Source organism: Notamacropus eugenii, chromosome Y (genome assembly GCF_028372415.1).
Source record: "Notamacropus eugenii isolate mMacEug1 chromosome Y, mMacEug1.pri_v2, whole genome shotgun sequence".
NCBI classification, from domain to species: domain Eukaryota; kingdom Metazoa; phylum Chordata; class Mammalia; order Diprotodontia; family Macropodidae; genus Notamacropus; species Notamacropus eugenii.
The window spans coordinates 9,072,592-9,081,417 of NC_092880.1; positions in this window are offsets into that span (position 1 = coordinate 9,072,592).

The following is an 8,826-nucleotide window of genomic DNA, read 5'->3' on the forward strand; positions in this document are numbered from 1 at the left end:
ATGGGAAGTTCGGAACGAGGAGTAATATGTACAAAAAGTAATGTTTGGCTGGATGTCAGTATTTCTGTATGTGGAAGGGGGGGGGGGGGTTACACTGGGTTCCTCTCTTTGGAAGTTTTGCACCAGAGCCTTGATTGTGTTTTGGATTAGAATAGAGGTTCTTTTGTTTTTTTCAGATATGGTTCGACTAAATGTCTTGTTGAGGTCCATAAAAAATTCAAAATTTTGTGAAGTTAAAAAGGATTTGCTCAAACTCACTACTAATAATTGTAAGAGCTGAAAGTTAAAGAAGTGCTCTCTTGAATCCACGTTCAACACATTTGCTACCAAATCCTCCAGCCTCTCTCTTAACATTAAACCTTACAGCATCACCAAATTTTCTGAGAGGTATCATTTCCCCCTTCTGAAAAGTTTCCTTGTCTTCACCTCAGAGTTTTTAAAATTGGACTCTTGTTTCTTCTCTTTTCTGTGGGAATAGTTCCTCTCCCATGTCAATTTCTAATGTTTAATGAGAGGCAATTTCTAATGACTCAAAATCAAGCACATTTACATGTATTAATTAGGTAGGGTGACATAATATAAAGAGATCTGGGGATAGAGGACAAAGTTTTACTTCCAGTCCTGGCTCTACCTCATGGTAAAGGTCTCGCCAAGTCAATTTCTGCCTCAATTTTTTGATCTGTAAAGTGAGAAAAATGTAATTGGAAATACTTGCAAAATGCTTTACATATATTAAATTAATTTGATTTCTCTTAATCCCTAAGAAATACATGCTATTATACTATACTCATTTTACACGTGAGGAAACAAACTGAGGGAATTTAAGTGATCTGTCAGGGGTGCCATAGGCAGTATATGTCTGAGACGCGATTAAAACGCAATTCTTCCTGAGCACAGCCCTCTATCTACTGTGTCACCTAGATGCATAATGATACTTCTACTTCTTGTTAATGAAATAGTGTTAGTAAATGTTTGGAACAACGACAAGGAATTCATTTGCCTATCACTTCTCTTCTAGGTAGCCTCTATCAATCTATTATAATATTAAGACAATATTAAGTTACATCGCCCTTTAGCCCTTGGAAGGGTGAATCAATATGTTTGAAATATTGAAAGACTGCTGTAGAGACAAGAAATGTGGAATGAGAGACAGAGGTCCTGAGTTTGAATCCAAACTCTAGAATTTAGTATCTATGTGATGTTGGTTAAGTCACTTTCCCTTCACAGAGTTCAGTTTATTCTCTAAAATGAGTACATTGGACTGAATGACATATTGATTCCTTTCTATCTCAAAATTCTATCTTAGTTTTATAAAAATATAATAGCCATAAAGCAACTAGATAAAATAATGAATAGAGCAATGGACTTAAAAGAAGTATAGATCTGAATTCAAAACTGAACTTAGACACTCACTAGATTTGTGACTGCAAACTTAATCTCTGATTGTCTCATCTGTCAAGTGGGACTATAATGGCACCTATCTCCCAGGGTTGTTGTGAGACTAAAAGGAGATGCAATTTATTAAGGTTTTTGCAATCTTATAGCACTGTATCAAGGCTAGCTATTAATATCAGAGTGAACTTGGCAATCAGTAGAGAACAGATAGGCAGTGGATTATATGTGACAATATAATGATTTTGTAGGTCTCCTAGTTTTATACCTATATAGTCTGAGTCGCTGTGTCCTTTTTCCTACCCTAAGTGCAGACTCTTGTGAATATCTTAATGATCACATTGTAGAGAATGCCTTTACTATACCTCAAAATACTGTCAGAAATAAGCCTTGGAAAACAGGTCAGAGTATGTAACTGCGATGTGAGAACAGAGTCCTTTAATAACTTAGAAGGCCTCCTTTCCAATACTACTGTCACAAATCTATTTCAAAATTTTCCTTGTTTGTAGCCATCACTGAGTTGTTAAAGTTCAGCTTGAATGATGTGAAGAGGTATTGTAGCAAACCACTTAACAAAATTTAAATCACTGTAAAATGTAGGGTGTTTTCAGCACTATCGAATGTTTGGTCTTGATCTAGCAAAGTGGTACAGGAGAAAAGCAACATATCTATGGGAAACGCTAGGCTTGGAGATAGGAAGGGAAGCATCAAGATATAGGAGAAAGTGCGGATGAGGATGGTTAAATGAATACGAATTGAGAACAGGCACAGATTTGGAGCAATTGTAAACAAGACACTAGGTTGGCTGCCATGGTGTGGTGAAATTGCAGTATGCCACTTTTCACTCAGGGACGGTCTCTGGAAGTACCAAATGTTAGAGGATAAGACATTCTACACGCCAGGATGTCTTAGGATCAAATGTGTCCTCTCACTGCCCTATGTTCTAGGATGCCAATGGATATAAGTTCCTATAAGAATATATTCCAATGATAAAATTTTGTGATAACCTTGGTAGCATGTACACAAATCTGACAGAAAATACAATGAGTGATGAAAACATCTTCTAGGTGATGAGAGAAAAGAAAGACTTAAGAAATCTGATCAATATCATTTAAAAAAAAGACATGATTACAGAGAACCTACGATGTAACATCTCTTGAAAAAGAGAGGATAGATTTAGGGGAGAGAATGAGATTTATCTTTGATTATACATATTGGGTATAATTCTTTTAAAATATTTTTAATAACAAAAGGTGGGGCAGAGGAAAAATTGCTAATATTTCAAAATAAGATAAAAATTTTAAAAATGAATGGGCTTGGGATTCCAACACTTGGGTATAGATAGTGGTCCCACTAATTAGTACAGGCATCAGCCAATAAAGGTTAATGACCAATAATTCTTAAATCCCTACAATGTGTCAGACATAGTTCAAAGTGCTAAGGATGCAAAGAAAGGAAGAGAAGAGTCCCTGATTTCAAGAAGTTCAAAATATAATCGTGAAAACAATATGCAAACAGCTTGGCAAAAAAACAAGCTAAATACAGGAAAAATGGGACATAATCAAAAAATGGAAGGTACTAGAATTAAGAGAGATTGGAAAAAATTTCCTGTTGAAGATAGAATTTTATCTGGGAATTGAAGGAAACCAAAAAGATATGGAGCAGAAATGGAGAGGGAGATTATTTCAGCATTCCAGGATTGAAAGATAGGAAGGGAAAATAGGTGGAACAGAGCATTTTGTTTCAGCTTTTGTATTTATTTGAGGAGAAGCAGTTGGATCATGTTACTGACATGCAAGGTATATGAAGGTGGGTTGTAAAAAGGCACTAGAAGAGAGGGAGAAACGAAGCGCTTTGAATGCCACATAGAGGTACTTATATTTCATCCTGGAGGTGGAGGATGTAATGGAAGAGGGGAAAATGACAACGATTAGACATGCACTTCTGGAAGGTCACTTTGACAGCTGATTTGAGGATGGACTGGACCTGGAACAGATGTATGGCCAGAAGACCTGCCAGTAGTGTATTGCTGCCCACTTGTGAGGTGATCAGCATTTACACAAAAATTGTGACAGGAGAAGAGGGGATAAAATAGGCATGTGTAAATTACGTTATGAAGGTAAAATTGATGGTCTTTGGCAATAGATTGGATATGGGTGAAAGAAAGTTAAAAATCTGGAATAAAATTTTGGGTTTTAAGCCTGGGTGGTCAGGATGATATAGGTGCCTTTGACAATAATTAGTTAAAATAAGATAAGTGTAGTTATGATTTGTGACCCTGAGACAATCTTCTCACTTGCTGTAATTAGTTTCCTCATCTATAAATGAGATATTCTACTTGATGATTTCTGAAGTCCAGGATAGCTATAAATCTTATGACACAATTCTTTAGTCCTTTCTTTCTATTCCATTTCCTGTTCTCACAATCCATACCTTCATCATCTAAGATCTACACATCACAACCTCCTGATTCTTCCTTGGTCTTTCTTCTCTCTTTCTTTCTAAACCATCCCATACCTGCCATCAATGAGTCAGTCAAATAGATCTGGTTTTTGAAGAATCTGTTGAAGACTAGTGTGTGTGTGTGTGTGTGTGTGTGTGTGTGTTTGAATGTGTGCACATGCATGTGTGTGTCCGTGCACATATGTGCACATATGTGTATACGTATGCATGAGCACATAGATCTGTGACATAGAAGAGTAAGGGCTGATAATGATATACACCCATCCTACTTACTCCATTCACTGTATTCCCGTAATTTCCAAACAGAAAATCATCACCATTTAGATCCATTACCTTGACATTTTTTCTTTAAAATTGAGTATTATTTAGTATATTTAAGAATTAATCCTTATGAGTGTTTAATTTGATATTCATGTATATATTCACATAATAAATTTGCTATTTGATGTTTATCAATGTACATTCTATTTTCAACATTTGGGTGCTCTCTTGCAGGAGATTCTATTGTTCATTCTATAAGTAAAGTTTCATCACATGAGTGCCCAGCACAGATGAAATTATCTCATATCTATCTTATGGGAAATTCTGACTTTTTCAAGTTTTGTCCTCTTATTCTTAATCTGCATGTAATGTCAGAAATTTCATTCAAACAATAAAGGTGAGCAATACAGGCTATGTGATTCACTATTTCCCATATTCAAAATAAAATCAACACATAGTTTTAAAGATAAAAATATCGAACCAAGCAATTACCCTTAATATACAGACAATAATAATCATAGAACTTTATTTTTAATTATTAATTTTATTTATTTTCAGTGTTCTACAATCACTAGTGTATACCTGAGATTTTTGTGCCTCACTCGCCCCTATTTCCCCCCTCCCTCTTCTAGACAGCATACAGTTTTATATAGGTTCTACACATACATTCCTGTCAAATACATTTTCACTATACTCATGCTGTATAGGAGAATTAAAAAGAAAGGGAGAAATCATATAACAAACCAAAACTTAATACACACAAAAAATGATCTACTACATTCTGCAATTGTATTCTGTAATTTTTTTTCTGGATGTGGAAAGGCATTTTGTCTTAAAAGACCATTGGGATTTTTTTTTAAGTCCTTGCATTGCAATGAAGTTCCAGATCTACCAGAAGAAACTCTCTCACACTGTGGTCATTGATGTGGACAAAGTTACCCTGGTTCTGCTCCTTTTGTACAGCATCAGATCATATTGGTCTTTCCAGGCTTCTCTGGAGTCTTTCTGCTCATCAGTTCTTATAGCACAATAATATCTCATTACATTCATATACCACAGTTTTTTCAGCCATTTTCCAATTGATGGGCATTCCCTTGATTTCTTGTTTGTGGCCACCACAAAGATTCCTGCTATAAATAATTTTGTACATGTGGGACATTTCACCACTTTTATAATCTCTTGGGGATACAGTCCTAGAAGTGCTATTGCTAGGTCAAAGGATAGGCATATTTTTGTATCCCTTTGAGCATAGTTGCAATTTCCTCTACAAAATGATTGGATCAACTCACAGCTCCACTAATAAAGAATTAGTGTTCCAACTCTCCCACATCCTCTCCAACATTTATCATGTTCCTCTTCTGTCATGTTTGCCAGTCTGAGAGGTGTGATATGGTACGTCAGGGTTTTTTTGGATTTGCATCTCTCTAATCAGTAGTGATTTATAGCATTTTTTCATATGGCTATAGATATCTCTAATTTCTTCCTCTGAAAACTGCCTGTTCATATCCTTTGACCTTTTATCAATTGGGGAATGACTTGTATTTTTGTACACTTGACTCAGTTCTCTATATATTCTAGAAGTGAGGCCTTTATCACAGCCAGTAGCTTTCAAAATTATTTCCCAGTTTTCTGCATCCCTTCGAGTCTTGGTTGCATTCCGTTTGGTTGTGCAAAAACTTTTCAGTTTGATATAATCAAAATGATCCATCTTGCACTTCATAATACTTTCTATCTCTTCTTTAGTAAAAAATTCTTCCCTTCTCCATAAATCTGATAAATACACTATTCCTTTCTTTGGGGAATCACCTAGTGTAACATTTTTATTTTAGATGTAGGGAAACTGAAAGTCATACTTACGATAAAGTAAGGGATCATTTTTGTATGTAATAGATGGAATGTATTTGGTGACAAGTCAACTAGCATAGGTTGAAGATTACATTTTACAAGGACAGATAGGCTGATGAAAGGCCTTGAGTTCATGTCATAGGAAAATCAACTGAAGCAGGTGGGGATTTTGAGCCTAAAGACGAAATGGCACCATTCCCAGCTTTCACTGACTTAATGTCTTCCTGTCACTCATAAGGATATGGCATTATAGATTCAGAGCTTTAAGGAAATTTAGAAGTCATTTGATCCATTGACAGAAGAAGAAACCGAGGAAGAAGTTAGTTAGAGACTTGTCCAAGACTACACAGATAGTCATTAGTAGAAGGGAAATTAAAACATTCATCCTCAAATTTTAAATCAACCTTGTGTGTGTGCTTGTGTGTGTAATGGTTTTGCACCTTACTGCCTCCTTGTCTTCCTAGGAATTTCAATAGAATTGATTAATTCAGACATATCTTTGTGAGTGAGAAAACTCAAGTTCTCTCTGCTGGCTTTATTCCCTTTCAGAATTTACTCCCTTATATGCCTATTATTTCAGTGAGCAATTTTCAATCTGCTGTCACAGTGGGAAACACATGTAATAATTGATTTTAAGAAGCTTTTGGAAGTATTTTAATTTGATTCCAAACTGTATTACAGTCGTACAACTTATTAACTTCTAATCAATATCTAATTGTAGAATTAGAAATCTTGTTCAATCAAGGATATATTTTAATTTAGGAGCTCTTCTAAGTGTCTCTAAAAGTATGACATAAAGATTGCCTACTACTAATATTACTACTACTATTGAATAATATGTGTGTATGGCCATCTCCCTCTTCTTGTTGAATTTGAAGAGCCCAGAGAATATCTCTCAGGGGAAACCACAGGAACAGTGGGAGTAGCACAAGGGGCAAACAGAATCTTAGCCCATGGGGCTAGAAAAATCCATAAGGAGGGTTCCTCCTGCTGTGACCAAAGGTGACCAGTGCAGGATCATAGCTGTCACAGATAGCCCCAACTCAGCAACCCAGAAGATGATCCTAAGTCCCAGGGGATGAAGGCAGCAACTGCCAACACCAGAACCCCAGGCATGCCTCAGCAACCCAGGAGAATCAGGAAGACAGTAGCTCAGACAGCTGAGCTTGCCTATGCTCTATTTCAGCAGAAGAGACCTCCAGCGTCCACACCACCCACCCACCGTATTTAACGAGCTAGCTCCAGGGTAACTGAGGGGAAACCCAAAAAGACTTCATCTGGCCTCTGCTTTCCAACACCAGCCAGGTCATCACTAGGTAACCTGCAGCATTTTAACTCCTAGCAGAAAGAATCAGAGGCCACAACACACAAAGTCACAAGTTTTAGACACAAGAGCTATGGGACAGAGCTACCTGTGCCACAGACCCAGAGATCCACTTTAAAAACCAGAGAAGGGTTTTTATCATGAGTCAGAAGCAAAGCAGAAAAGAAGAGACCATAGAATTTTTCTACGGGGACAAAGACCAAAACACAAATATCAAAGAGGTCAGCATTGAGACTGTACTCCCATCTAAACTGCAGAAAGGCATATGAACTGGTTTGAAGCATAAAGGACCTTCGTAGAAGAGTTCAGGAAGGATTTTAAAATCCAAATTAGAGAAATTGAAGAAAAACTAATCAGTGACTTCAAAAATAAGAAAAAAGAAACCACATAAGGATTTAAAAGGACAATTGGACAGACAGAAAAGGAAGGAAAAAATCTAACTGGTGAAAATAACTCAAAAGGAAAAATTGGACAGATGGAAAAGGAGAAGCATAAGTTAACTGAAAAAAACAATTTGATAAAAAATAGAATTGGAGAAGTGGAAGCTAATAAATCTATGCAACTCAAGAATCAGTCAAACAGAATCTAAAGAATGAAAAAATAGAAGAAAGTCTAAAACATGTAATTGAAAAAGCAACTGACCTGGAAAATAGATCCAGGAGAGAAAATCTAAGGATTATTGGTCTACCAGAAAGTCATGATGAATAAAAGAAGCTAAACTATATCATCCAAGAAATCATCAAGGGAAATTGTCCAGAAGTCCTATACCCAGAGGGCAAAATAGACATAGAAAAATCCACTGTTCACCTCCTGAAAGGGACTCCCAAATAAAAATACCAAGGAAAATAGTTGCCAAATTCCAGAACTATCAAGTGAGGGAAAAAATACTGCAAGAAGCCAGAAAGAAAAAATTCAAATATCGAGAAGCTGAAGTCAGAATGACACAGGACATTGCAGCTTCTACATTAAAAGATTGAAGAAGTTGGATTATGAAATTCTATAAGGCAAAGGAGCTGGGACTACAACCAAGGATTAATTACCCACCAAGTTGATCGTAGTATTTCAGGCAAGGAGATGGACATTCAATGAAATAAGGATTTCAGATCTTCCTGATGAAAAGGCCAGAACTCAATAGCAAATTTTATCTTCTAATGCAAGTCTCAAGAGAGGCATAAAAAGAAACGATGAGCAGGAAGATTTCAGAGAGGCTTGGAAAGACGGATATGAACTGAGGCTGAACAAAAGAAGCAGAACCAGGAGAATGTTGTACACAGTAATAACCACACTGTGGGAGAATGTTTTCTGGTTGACTTACAACTTTACTGCAATGCAAGGACTTTAAAAGTTCCCAATGGTCCTTTAAGGCAAAATGCCTTCCACATTCAGAGAAAAAAGTATGGAATTCAATAGCAGAATGAAACAGATCATTTTCTTTTGTATTATATTTGGTTTGATTTATGATTTCTCCCATTCGTTTTAATTCTTCTACACAGAATGTCTATAGCGAAAATGTATTTAATGGGAATATATGTGTAGAAACT